The 14,744-nt window shown below is 40.9% G+C and overlaps 1 protein-coding gene across 13 annotated transcripts in view; it reads right to left on the bottom strand.

Annotated features, from left to right (window-relative positions):
- The window catches only part of SCRIB (scribble planar cell polarity protein), a gene marked incomplete in the record, with an annotated part of 447,609 nt that overhangs the window by 315,078 nt on the left and 117,787 nt on the right, over positions 1-14,744 (bottom strand).

Genomic DNA, 14,744 nt, shown 5'->3' with positions numbered 1-14,744 from the left:
CTCAACTAAATATTTCCTGTCATGTACTGTCAATAAAAACCACAAATGCAAACACATTCATTATATCAAAACAATAAAGCATTATTCATTTAAAAGTATCTGATAGATGTCTGTATTTTTACAATTCAAAATTTTATTCCCATAATACAAAAATAATAACACTTCATGCAAAACTCTGCAATATTGCACATTAAAAAAACGTCCCCGTGGTTCCTGAATGAAAATGTCTCTGGTAAAGCAGTATCGCGTGCCCGATCCAAAACTAAAGTTCCAGCGGAGAAGGGTCTCGTGCATATTTTGAGGGTCAGACCTGAGCCATTATCAGCCGTTGCCCTAACCCTCAGAGATGGGACCCCGCCTCCTAGCTCTCAGCGCCCGTTACCCCAGTGTCTTCCTCCGTTCGGGTTTCCTCATAGGTGAGCCAGCCAAAGAGAGACAGCTCACGCATGGTTTTACAGAGGCGTGCAAGGACAATTAGATGGGATGAGCTGTGTCGGTTCCTTACAGAGAGCTGCGGGATCCTGCCTAACAGTGCTGAAGTTCGGGGGTGCCGTGGTGATACTTCCTCCTTAGGAAGGCATTTTCGTGGCGAAACAAGGGACTTTTGTCGAGGAAGCCAGTCTGTTCTGCAATGGGTCTAATCCAGGAAACCCACTAAAAAGTCAGATGTGTGTGGATTGCACAGATTGTTCCAGACAATATGTTTGTTGCAAAACCAGTGTGATTCAAGTTGATGTCAAGGAAAGAAGGTTAGCGTTTTACAATATTAGCAGCAAAGCTTTATCATCTTGTTCTGAGAAAGATTTTTTTTTTTATTCTGGATTTATCTGAAAAAAAAAATTCAAAATTAAAAAAACTGAAAATCTAAAACAGAAAATCTACAGTCTACATATTCAAAAGGTTGATTTTCACTCTTCCCAAAGCTATTTTTAAATGAAATACTGTTTCAAAAATTGTTCTAATAAAATGGTGATATTTTTTGATATACTGGTTTGAAACTTACTAGGATAAAAATTAACATCAGTGCTCCTACTTTTCATTCTTCACTTTTATATTAAGCATAGAACACTTGAGTGTATTTCAAACTGCTCTATTATATTAGTTAGTGTATATATGTACACTTTTTTCCTGCCTTTTACGATTGGTCCGCACATCAAAGCAGACTGTAGTCAGGTACTGAATATATTTTAAAAACCAACATAGTAACATTATAGATGTCGGCAAATAAGAACAATTTGGCTCACCCATTCTGCCAGTTTTGCCCATGCCTACCGCTATTCTAGCTCTGTCCATCATCCCTCCATTCCCTTAGGTAAGGATATCTCCCAGCTGCCAGCCATACAGGCTTAACCGCCTACAGGATATTGCACCTTCTCCCTGGTTGGGATCTGAAGTCAAGTCCACCAGCAGCCCATGTCAGACAATGGAAGAAGCACGAAAGCCCTTCCACTGCTGCTGCATATTAGCTGATCTTGCCTCTTCTTGAGAGCTCGATGCGCTCTGTGTAAGAGGGAGCAGACAGGTGAAACGAATGCCGGCCTGGGTGTTGGGTGAGGTACAGAAACCTACTGCTCCCTCACCTGCTCTTACCACCGTCTCTGTCCTGGGATTTTTCCTGTTTTTTTAAATTTTTGCATGAGGCTCTGAAGTTTTTTTCCTGGCGTATTCGGATCATTTCCCCTATTTTGGGATGAACAGATTTACAGCTGCAAATCAGGATCCTTTCCCAGTGGTTCCTGTATTGCTCTGCTTTTTCTTCTGAGACCCTCTAATATCTCTGTAGAAGCAGCTGGCCCCTGAAGCTGTGCTTTCCAGGTACTTTCACACACTTTCTTAAAATTTATTTCATATTCATAGCCCATCTTTCCAATACTGCTCAAGGCAGTTAATTAAAAATAAAAATAGACAAAATGTGATAAAATACCATTCCATAAACACACACAAAACACACACAAAACCAAGGAGAAAAATAAACACAAAACTCTTTACATACAAACCATCCAGCAGAATAAAGATCAATGGAAAATGTAAAAAATAAAAATCAGTACAATCATTTAAGATCCACTGAACCGTACCTAATTAAATACAGCAAAAGAGAGCCACATCCTTAGATAATCAGTTCCTGAGTGCGCCTCTCTCAACAGAGCATTCAGTGGAGACGGTGCAGCGCGAGAAAACGCATTCGGTGTCCCTTGCAGTTTCACCTGCCAGGGTGGGGGAATTTAGGGGAAAAAAACCCCACATCCTAGACAGATCCTGAAGCTGTACAGGAGTACAAATGCAGAGCCACCACTTTAAATGCAAAAGGCCTGGCATTACATTATCCTGCAAAATTCAGGGTTAGCGTCAAATGGTCTAACCCAGTCATGGAGGCAAAAAAACGTGTGGATGCCTTGGAGTCAAAGATACAGATTGACCAGCTTGGACCTTACTACTTGATATGGGGAGACGAAAGGAACAGTGGGGTTCCTGATCTTGTCCTAGTATCGGGGGCTGTTTTGTCTTGAGTCTTCAGAAACACTACAGCACTTTATGGATATATTCTTGTGTACGAGTAACGAAAAGGAATGACCACGCATGAAACAACAAAGCGGAAGAGAGAGGCATGTTTTGAGTAGTTGGAGTTTAATTCACAAAAAGCATTTCTGTGTTCAGTATGATATGTTACGTATTGCTGTTCCTATTTTTAATTAATAGCTGTCAAGAGCAGCGGCCTTGATTTATTCTTATTTTTGCTACCGCAATTTACCTTGTAGTATTGCTTGGTTTGCTATTGCTCCAGGGGAAGGAAACATCCAAGCTGTGGTGGTGTTAGAGTGAGGTGGACAAGGGGTGGGAGTAGGCCTTAGCATAGGACGATCTCTGTAGGATTTGGATGGGGTTGATTGGTGAAGGAGATGCCTGGGTGACACAGGAAATGGGTTGGTATTTTTCTTTGGAAACATGTATGTAGTGGGGCCGGGACTCTGGGAGGACCCTCTCTCAAAGATTGTAGATAGCAAAATACTAAATGCCTCAACATTTTTGGGGGTAAGATATTGTCCTGTGTTAAGCTTACTCTATGCTTATGGCCAGGGACACAAGAACACTTAGACTCAGTAAAAGTATAATGTATTTTTATTAGTCAATATAAGTGTTCTAGATAAAGGAAAAAAAAATTCATAGACCTGGAATGTATGTGGAATAAACTCCGCGATTAGATCTAAGATTTTGGCTGCCCGAGTAAGCAAAGAGCGGATGTGGTTTTTCTCCAAGAGATGCATTTAAAAGCGATTTTGAGCACCAAAAGTTAAAAAGATGGTAGGTGAGGAAGGTCAAATTTGCCTCAGCTGGCACGAAATCAGCAGGTGCAGCCATTTTGATTCGTAAGAATCTTCCATTAATAATTAAGCGGAAAATCAAGGACCCTAGGAGTCATTTTGTGATCTTAATTGCTGAGTTGCATCATAAATTGATAGTTCTCTGTAATCTTTATGTGCCTGCACCATTTTTTTAAAGAAATTTATAAACATCTCTGTCCCTAAGTGGAAATAAGACTTATTATGGGGGGGGGAGGAATTCAATTTGGTTTTGAAGGCAATGATAGGATTAGATCAGTTAAGGGTAGTCAATTTTCTGGACAAAGGATTACAGTTTATTGATGCTTGGAGACTTCTCCACTTTTAGAGAAGGACTTCACCTATCTATCCAGGGCTCATTCTTCATTTTCCAGAATTATGTGCCGGTCTCCAAAAATATTTTGTTAGAGTCGTTGATGCCATTGGCGATATTACGCTATCAGATATTGCTCCACTATGGTTTGACCTGACTAGCGGGGATGGAGAGGGAATGAATCGATAATGGAGATTCCCATACTTTTTGACAGCAGATCCAAGTTTTCATGAATTTCTTAAAGCAAAATGGAAGGAATATACAAAAAATGGAACGCATCTAGACAACCCGATTTTGTTTTGTTTTGGCAGGCAGCTAAGGCAGTATTGAGGAGGGATATTATCTCCTCTGTAGCTAAAAGGAGACTGGACATTAATGAACAATTGTTGAGGTTGAAAAAGCAATTAAATGGTGCGAAAAAGCAACTAGTGAGCTCTAATACTAAAGAAAACAGGGAAAATTACTTGGCCCTAAGATGCCAATTAAATATATTAGTTCATCACAGTGCTAAGAAAAGCGTAGTTTTCTATAAATATACATTATATCAATAGAGTAATAAAAGCAGAACATTTTTATCTAATTTAATCAGAACAAGTGCTGGCTCTTAGTTTATAACTACACTTAAAATAAAAGAAAGGGTGCAAGACCAAGCCAACAAAGATATGGCTAATACTTTGAGGGGGTTTTATAAGTAGTTGTATAAATCAGAGGGTAGCGAAATGGTTAAAGGTAGGGAATTTTTGAGTAGGAACCATCTCCCAAGGATTATGGAAACTCAACTTGATTGGTTGAATTGCCCTATAAGTAAAGATTAGGATAGAAATCAAACAAGCTAAACCACTGAAGGCCCCAGGGCTGAATTGCTTTAATAACGAATTTTATAAAATTTTGTTGGAACATCTATTGAAGCCTTTCAGTAATATTTGTCAGGCATTACTAGATAGGGGTGAATATCAGTGGGAGATATATAGCACAGATCATTGTTATCCATAAACAGAGCTAAGATGAGTCCTTACCTGCTTATCATCACGCTATCTCCCTTTTACATTTTGATCAGAAACCATTTGCAAAAATTTGGGCCGATAGGCAGTATAATAGCTGTCTAAGATCATAAAAAGTGGATAGGTGGGGTTTATTTGGGGCAGGTATGCTCTGACGAATGCTCGTTTGGTAAAGGCTGTAATGACGCTTCGACGCTGAAAAGGCGTTCAATAGGGTGGAGTGGGATTATATATTTACAGATATGGAAATTATGAGATCGACTGGTCATTTTCAAGAAGCCTTGAGACTGCTTTACTCCAACCCGGGGGCCTATGTCTTGGCTAATACTACCCATTCAGATATTTTTCCCATTGAGAGAGGATCCAGACAGGGTTGTTCCCCCTGCCCCCATTATTTTTTGTTATTTCTGGAACTCTTATTGTGGACTATCCAAGAGGTCAGAAATATACAGGGATTAAAGATGGGGGAATAGGACTAAGTATGCAGCTTTTTCTTACAACATTTTGGTCTCTCACTAAACCAGTGACCTCTTTGGATGTTTTGCTGTATCTGTTCCGACAATTTGGGGTATTTTCTGGCCTTAGTCTGAACGTAGAGAAATCTTAAACCCTATCTTTTCTGCCGCCCTTTAAAGACTATAGGGGAAGCATATTTCCTTTAAAACAGGCAGATGATGTCTTTAGATATTTAGGGTTGGAAATGTCAGCTGATCCTGGTGAACTTTATGACCTGAATCTCCCTCCACTTTTGGATTATACTAAGTGGAAGGCCCATATTTGAAGAGATTACCTTTGTCTTTAGTTCAGCAAATTAATCTTTTCAAAATGGTGATATTCCGGAGATGGCTTTATGTTCTTCAGAACTTAACTATTCGTTTGCTGAAGAAGCATTTAAAAGTACCTAGATTCTCTGATTTTAAAATATATTTGGCAAAAAAAGAACCACAAATTCCTTTAGTTTGAAAAATAACTGGGGTCAAGGAGGTTTGGCATTACCTGATCAGAAATATAATTTTGACAGTATTTTGTGTATTCTATGTGATTGGATTTACAGTAAATCCAACGCATAAATCTTTATGGGGAGAAATCAATAGCTGCACCTCTGGAGTCAAAATGTTTTACATGCTGCACACGATAAACTGCCAAAGCGTTTTCCAGATGTATTCCGATTTCGCCTATTATATGGGCCTGGATTGACAAGGTTTTACAAACGTTCTTCCCGGAGCTCGCAGCTCCTGGTACTCACTCTAAGAATTAAAGAAAAAAAATGGGAGGAATGTGGCATTACCCGGTGGAAGCATGGCATGCTTCTATTCTCTGCCCTAAGAGACAAATACGAGTTGCAGGACACACGTTTGTTTTCCTATATTCAGCTGAAGCATTACATAGCTTCTATGCCGGGAAAGGAGTTGATGTTCTCTTTTTTAGAAGAACCTTCCTGCCCAGAATTTCACAAAAGATTATGAAGATTATGGAAAATTCTGCGGAAGTGGAAGCCTGAAACAGGATTTGAAATCATAGTGAAATTGATGGGCTCACGAAAGTGGATTTGTAATTACAAAGCGAGTAGTAAAGCTCTGTTTTCAACACCTTAAGGATCTTTCTGGTAACGTATACCTGTGTGAACATAAATTTGTGTGTCGAGCATACATTTCCCAGGCCCAGGCATACAGGGCTGGTATAGCTACCACAGAATTATGTGGAAGGTGCAAAGTGGTTGCAGCTACTCAGACTCATACCTTTTAGGCTTTTTCATTTACCTAACACTTTAGGATTAAAGTGACAGGATATCTTTCTAAAGTGTTGGGTTATAAGGTCCTGATATCCCCAAAGGCAATTTTTTTTTTTTTTTTTACATTTTCCCCCACTATCATTCAAAAATAAAGGGGATACTTTATTTTTCAGGAAATCATGTTTGATGGGCAAAAAAGCTACTTTAGTGACTCAGAGAGAAGACAAGAGTCCCTCCTATTGGCAGTGGAGTAATTCTCTGCATGAACTTCTGCAAATGAACAGAGTATCGGTTGTGTTCTTAAAACGTTGATAAGTATTTTTTGCGACTTGGGAGCACTACATTCAAACTCTTTCTCCTGCAGCGAGAAGCTTAGTGATGAACAGTACTAGCAGTTCTTCATTAGAAGATTAGTGTCATCTGTGCAATTATTATTGTAAATACATTTAGGGGTTGGGAATGGATGATTGTACTCATTTCAACGTTCTTTATTCTACTCTTCGGCTTTCGAAGTGCATGAGAAACAAATGCACTGATGGCTAGTGTAACTGGTTTATTGAAAATAAAAAATTTACATTAAATACAAAAGCCAGAGATTTAATTCGTTATGGGAATAATTTTGTAACCGTGCATAAATTAGCTAGCAAATACAGGCATAAGTTACACCAATTTTCTAAGACGACATATTCATCAGTCCACTTTGAATAATTATCCCACCAAATCTACCCACAACACTCACACCTCAGAAAATGAAGGCACCCCCAGAAATGCCTTTGCTCAAGCCAGGTAAATTACAACTGAACAGGACCTACAAGCACAAGTTTACCCTGTTTATCGGGGCTAGGGAAGGGAGCAATTTTTTTACATCCTATTTGTATTTTAATCAGGTAAGATTACATTTCTCCTTCCTTATCAGTCTAAATGAGGATGACATACCTAAGCTTCCCACGTACTGGGGTGGAGAAGGTCCAAGGTGCTCTCAAGACCTCTGCCCCAAAAGCAGCATAATTCCTAACACCTCATGTCCAAGCAGTAGTTCTTAGGAAGGAATGCAAGGATAACCAATTTGCAGTCTTGAACGAGGCTGCTCTAGATTCAGCCAAGGAGGCCATCTATGTTCTCGTTGAACACGCTCTCAGCCTTTCTAGAATTTATCAGCCCTGCTGCACCAATGGCTTCCTAATACATTTGGTTACAGAGGACTTAGAAGCCACTTCACTCATGAGAGACACTAAACTGGACCAACAATCTGTCCAATTTACAAAAGGAATTGGTTAGTTTTCGTATCTCAAACGGGGTCTACATACATCCAATTTATGTACACTTCTAATCTCTCCCTTACATTCCTTCGACCTAGGCATCAGTAAAAGAAACTGACTGGTTAAGGTGAAAGTCTAAAACCACCTTAAGTAAGGAGGAGATCACGGGATGGATTACTATGTTTGCCTCTGAAATCAACCAATAGGGATCCCTGCAAGACAGGGCCTGTAACTCTGAAGTGCAGTTCACTGAATAGAAGGTCACCAAAAACAGAGTCTTAAAGGGAAAATCCTTGAGCATTGACTTTTGATAGGCTCAAAGGGAGCTCCCGTTAGAGCCCTTAACACCAAGTTCAGATTCCCAGATGGGACCAGGTGCGTTGCTACTAAAGAATCTTGAATTCTTCCCCTATAACATAGGACTGTCAGCAGAACCTTCACGGAACTGACGGACAGCCCTTTTTCAAAGCCATTTGTAAGAAAGAGAAGTGGAATGAATGTCCCAAAAGAGAAGACGCCTGTTGCTGACACTAAAGAATGAAAGAACCGGTGCTGTATGTGATAAAGAATGTGTAACAAATACAACAAAGATCACATGTAAAGTACATGATTTACTAAATGTGATGAACCCTCGTATGAGCGCAACTGCACATTTACGCTTCAAAGCGTTTTAACATCTGTGCACTTGTTACTATTGTGCTTGCTCAAACCATAGAATCATAGGGTGACACGTTTTATTTCAAGTAAAATATGCCACTATTTTTAGGCAATTTAAAAAGAAAAAGTTTTTAATTTTTTTTGAATATGTACTGAATTTTAGCCTTTGCTCCAACAGTTCCATTTATAGAAAAGCATTTATGGAAGAAAAACATATCTTTCCAAATAACGCTAGAGCTTAAGAGCTCTTCGGCTCTGCTCTGCCAAATGCCCGACACCGCTGGTGTTTCGGAGACTTCGTCAGGGGCATTAGGCAATGTTTAAAGTTGGAGACTAACTTCTTCAAAGCTTTGAAATGCCGCACTATGAAGCTTTGTCATCTGATTCTACAATCTTTCTCAGGTAAACTGAGCTGTGATAAGTGATTTCACTTGCAGCACTGAAAGATCTGTGATTAACAATTTTATTTGCAGCAAAAAATTAAAAAAAAAAAATTATTCCAGTTTCATTTTGGATATTTCACGTTACTATGACGACCTATGATTAAGCATAAAGCAGAGTAATAAAGTGGCTACACTATATCGATGATGTCTATTAAGACAGTCATGCATAACTTTAGTACGTCCTTTTGTATTTTTGGTAAATAGAGGTGAGGAGGATTATTATTTCTATACTGTTTTTTTCACACTCATCCCCACAAGGATTTTCGGTTGATTGTGGAGTTTAATTGACTCATTGAGGCTTTGATACAGCTGGTAATTTATACTTGCATTATTGGACACATCATCACCATTTGATTCAATCTTACTACTAAGTTTAAGTGAACTGGGCATCGCTTCAACTGTCCCGACTTGGCTTTTATCTGTCAGAACGGAGCCACCAGGCCACTTTGGGTAATACTACAACATCTCAATTCCCACAGGGTTCAGCACTGTCCACATTGCTTTTTAATATATACAATCTGTAATATATACAATCTGTAACTTACTCAACGAATCGGGGAAAAAAATATCACCTCTACACCAGTGACACTGAGTTTTACATTCTGGCTCTGTCTTCGTGGATGAGGCTCCGACATCAGATGCTAAAGGTCTTTCAGCTATTAGTTTAAGGATGATGGCTAATAAATTAGCTTTAAACATTTTAAAAACTGAACTGATCTGTCTGGCAAAGGCGATACCCCTGGGTATTCAGTCTGTCCTGCAATTCGATGATGTAATCATTCTCATCTTGTCACAATTGTGATTGATCCTTCCTTCTTACTACAAGTCCATGTAAAGTCAGTCATAAAGACTGTCTTCTTTAAGATGCACTTGAGCAAACTGAAGCTGGTCTTACTGATAGATCATTTCAGGATGGTCGTCCAAGTCCTTGAACTCACAGGCCTCGTTTATCGCAGCTCCCCCATATCTTGCATTATCTGTCTCAACTTTGAAAGCTCTGCATGCAGTTTAAAATGCAGCTGCTCGCCTCTGATCATATCACACCAGTTTTGCGTTCATTGTACTAAATGCCAGTGCAATGGCTGATAAAATTTTAACATTTTGACAGTCATCCACAGAGCTCCGAGTATCCCCATGTGCTCATGGAAGAAAAGGAAACAGAAAAACTGAATTAATTTTTTTCTCACTCTTTATGGAGTAGGATGTTGGGAACATACCCGCACCTGAAACATTCTTTAATGGTGGAGATTCTAAGCAACTAAAATAAAGATCTGCGACAATGAAGGATGTAATATATCAGATTGACAAAATAAAGAGAAACAAATCAGAACTGGATGGCATCCACCCCAGAGTTCTAACTACAACATGAAATCGCTGTTACCAGAAATCTGTAACCTATCATTTAAAACAGCCATGATTCCTGAAGATTGAAGTGATGCCAATTTTTAAAAAGGGCTCCAGAGGTGAGCTGGGAAACTATAGATTGGTGAGCCTGATGTCAGTACCCAGCAAAATGGTAGAATCAGATCTTAAAAACAAAATCACTAGCAATACAGATAAACATGGCTTATTGGAGAAGAGTCAACTTGGTTTTAGCAAGGGAAAGTCTTCTCTTTCCAATTTTTCAGAATTTTTTGAAGGTGTAAAACACGTAGATGAAGGTGAGCCGGTTCATATAGTGTATTTGACAAAGTCCTTCATGAGAGACTCCTCAGGAAACTACAAGTCATGGAATAAGAGGCAGTGTCCTATTGTGGACGGATAACTGGTTAAAAGGCCAGAAATAGAATGTAGGACTAAATGGTCAGTTTTCTAAATGGAGAATGGTCATTAGTGGAGTATCACAAAGATCTTATTGGTACCTGTGCTGCTTGAAATTTTCATGAAATGATCTGGAAAAGGGAATAAATGAGGTGATCAAATCTGCAGATGACACAAAATTATTCAAAATTGTTAAAATGACCTATTCAATTCTTCTTTAGAATCAGGAGTAGTTGATCCAAGATGGCTGACTGATAGGCTGCGATGTGTGGACTCCTCTTGGGCAGTTACCTTGTATTTTTTTTTCCTTTGGTTTCATTTTCTCCTCTGATGGGTAGGAAGAGAAAAGAGAGGATGGCGTCTTTCCCCACGGCCCTTCCAACATCCTCTTCGGCGGGCCCAATGGACACTCACGTCGTGCGCAGCAGCCCAATGCCGGGGATCCAGCCGCTGGAGAGAGGGGATGGGGAATTTGAGCTCCCCTCCCTCCCTGGCTGTCTTTCACTGTTGAGCCCGGCCGAGGGAACACCACCTGGCAACCCATGAGTCAATTGGTTCGCCATTGGATCTTGCTGTGATTACGGCATGATCAGCGGGTAGTGGTGGGGTAATTTCGGCAGCTGCTAGTCCGTTTGATATCCTTGGAAAGCCTGGTAAGGGCGATTTACGAGATGGAGTATGGGGTAGAACTGAGAGAAAAATGACAGGGAAGTTTTTGGTGAACTGTTACCCCCTTCAAAGTTGTCTCCTGTTCAGAGACCTGCTGAGTTTTCCCTGGAGGCTATTTGGGATGCCATAGTAGAACTTCGGGGTTCTATTTTCCAACATCTCTCCCCTATTGTGCAGAAATATAAAGATTTAGATCAGAAAGTCTCTGTTCTGAGTAATACTGCTACTGATTTGGGACAACAACTTACTGCTGTTTGTGTTCAAGCAAATTCAGTTCAACAAACCCAGCTTGAACTGGTGAAGGAAAATGCTAATTTGGCATTAAAAATTGAAAATCTAGAGAACACCATGAGGAATAAAATTCTTAGATTTACCAACTTTCCTAAAGTGCCTTTAATATCTCCTAGAGAGATGTTTAAAAGATATCTAATTGAAATCCTACAGGTTCCAGAGAATGCAATACCCCCTATCTCTAAGATCTATTATTTACTACCATTTACCATGGATAAAAACAGATACCCCTTCCATCATCCTTGGAGATTTTAATCTCCACGTTGACTCACTCCCCCCCCACTGCATCATGCGAAACTTTCATTCAATCGCTCCTTGCCATAGGCTTCCGACAAATTATAGCATCTCCAACTCATAAAGCTGGTCATACGTTGGACCTAATGTTTATTAACTCCAGCTTCCAGACCCACAACTCATCCACCTGCACCCCGGTGCCCTGGTCCGACCACTACCTCATTGAAAGCCGACTCGCCATGAAGAAACCCCTCCCAACTAACCATCCTGCTCACACCACCATCATATCCAGAAAAACCTGCCCCAGTGACAAATTAACAGACGCACTAGCCTCTTCCCTACCAAGACTTATCTGCTCAGACCCAGACACAGCCTTAACATCCTGGCATAGCCTCACAGAAGACATTGCCAACAAACTATGCCCAATCACAGAACGTATCTTAAATACCGCAGCAAAACCCTCTAAGCCATGGTACACCCAAGAGCTAAAAACCCTAAAATGCAATCTCAGACAAAAAGAGAGAAAATGGCGCAAGGACCCAACCCCGCAACTTTCCTCCAGCTACAAAACAGCCCTACACTCATATAGACTGTCTACCCTTAAACATAAGCGAGACTTCTATGGTAAAAAAATCCACGACTACAACTTCAACCCCAAAGTTCTTTTCTCCTATGTCGCTAGCCTTACCACACCGATCCCTCCTACCATTCCAGATTCCGAGGCTACGGCTAAATGTGAAGAACTCGCCAACTACTTCCAAAGCAAAATCGCCAACCTGCTCTCCAGATTTTCCCCCACCAACCCCCCTCCCCCCACTAACCCACTTTCAATCCCCTCCCCATCCCAACCTTCAATGGCCACAATTGACCTCACCTCCTCTAAAGAAATTACAGGCCTCCTGCGAAAACTTAAGCCAGCCTCTCACCCCAGCGACACCATCCCCACCAAAGCCCTTATAGCCATCCCCAACAGCATATCCAGCACCATAGCAGATATTATCAACTGCTCCATCACCCATGGGATAGTCCCAGATTCCCTCAAACATGCTGTTGTCAAACCCCTCCTCAAGAAACCCTCCCTAGACCCAAAAGACCCTTCCAACTTCCGCCCCATTTCCAACCTTCCTTTTATCTCCAAACTTATGGAAAAGGTGGTCAATTCACAACTCATGGACTACCTAGAAAACCATGACATCCTCCATGTTTCCCAATTTGGATTCAGGAAACATTTTAATACCGAATCCTTACTGCTCTCCCTTACTGACTATCTTCTCAGAGGACTGGGACAAGGTCACAGTTACCTCCTCGCCCTTCTCGATATCTCAGCGGCCTTTGACACCATCAGCCACCACCACCTCCTGACACAGCTAGAAAGCATCGGCATCTCAGGAATAGCTCTAGCCTGGTTCAAATCCTACCTCTCTAACAGAAAGTTCTCTGTTAAAATCGGAAACAACCTATCTGCCTCATACCCCCTACAACAAGGAGTCCCACAAGGCTCATCACTTTCATCTACCCTCTTCAATATTTACCTCATCCCTCTCTGCCATCTCCTCTCCGACCTTAAACTCAAATTCTATCTCTATGCTGATGATGTACAGATCATCATTCCCATTCACAACTCTATATCTGACGCCCTGGAGCACTGGGAAAAGTGCCTTGCAGCTATCAACACACTCCTCACCAACCTTCAGCTTGCACTCAACACGAACAAAACGGAACTCCTCCACATCTCCTCGCATCCCCCCGACCTCCTGCCTAACGACCCTAAACTCAACCTCCTCACAGCCCAACCTTCTGTTAGGGACCTCGGAGTACTTCTTGATCCCAATCTTAGTATGAAACCTCACATCAATTCCATCGTAAAAACTGGCTTCTTCAAACTCAATGTACTAAAGAAACTCAGACCCCTGATCTACACCCATGACCTCCGTACAGTGATTCAAGCCACTCTCACCTCCAAACTAGATTACTGTAATGCTCTCCTCTTAGGGCTCCCACTGTCTTCGCTAAAACCCCTTCAACTACTGCAAAATGCTACAGCAAGACTCATTACCAACGCACGCAAACACGACCATATTACCCCCATCCTCAAGGACTTACATTGGCTCCCCATCCTGTCCCGTATACATTACAAAACCTTGACCATAATACACAAGTCCATCCACTCCCACAATTCCAACTGGCTCGACCTCCCTTTCACTGCCCCCCAGTCCACCCGAGCCACCAGATCTACCAACAAAGGCACCCTACATGTCCAATCCCTGAAAATGGCTCATCTCTCCTCTACCCGCGACTGTGCTATCTCTATTGCCGGTCCGGCTCTATGGAACTCTCTACCTGACCACATGCGCATTGAACCGTGTGCAATTAAATTCAAAAAGAAACTAAAAACACTTCTGTTCAACCATGCTTACCCAGAATAACTCTTCCATCTCCTCTCGTAGTCCCCCCCCTCCAGGGGACTGCCCTCTCCTTATATTAAGGAGACTACCATTGTAAATTATAAATTGTATTCTCTGGTTATGACTTTCTTGTTTTATCTATCCTTCCTACTGCCTATTTATTTTACCCCCACGCCCAGTTACATTCTCCTTGTTGAAATGTATTTTCCAAGCTTTAAGTTATTATGTGAACCGGTATGATGTACCCACTAATGCCGGTATATAAAAGTTTCTAAATAAATAAAATAAATTTAAAAGGGGTATGGATGTAGCACAGGGAGAAGGAATGGAAACTTTGGGGCCCGTTGAAGATCCTCCAGTGGATGTCTCCATTCTGCTCGAGACTTCTGATACCAAACTGGCAGTTCCAGTTCCTTGAACTGGATAAAGACTGGCTGATGAGAATTTTCTTTCGATATAGATTAGAACTTTTTATGCAGCTTAAAGCAAAAGTTTTTCTAGATGTCTCTAGACAGACCCAAAAAAACCATAAACAATTTTTGTTAATGCGATCTTAAGTTCAGTAAATAGGGGGTATCTTTTTCCTTAAACGTCCTTGCAATATCAGAATAATTCATATATATTTTTTGACCTCCCTCAGC

This window comes from Rhinatrema bivittatum, chromosome 2 (genome assembly GCF_901001135.1).
Source record: "Rhinatrema bivittatum chromosome 2, aRhiBiv1.1, whole genome shotgun sequence".
NCBI lineage: Eukaryota > Metazoa > Chordata > Amphibia > Gymnophiona > Rhinatrematidae > Rhinatrema > Rhinatrema bivittatum.
Note: the sequence above shows the minus strand (reverse complement) of the source record. Positions and strands in the feature narration are given on the sequence as shown.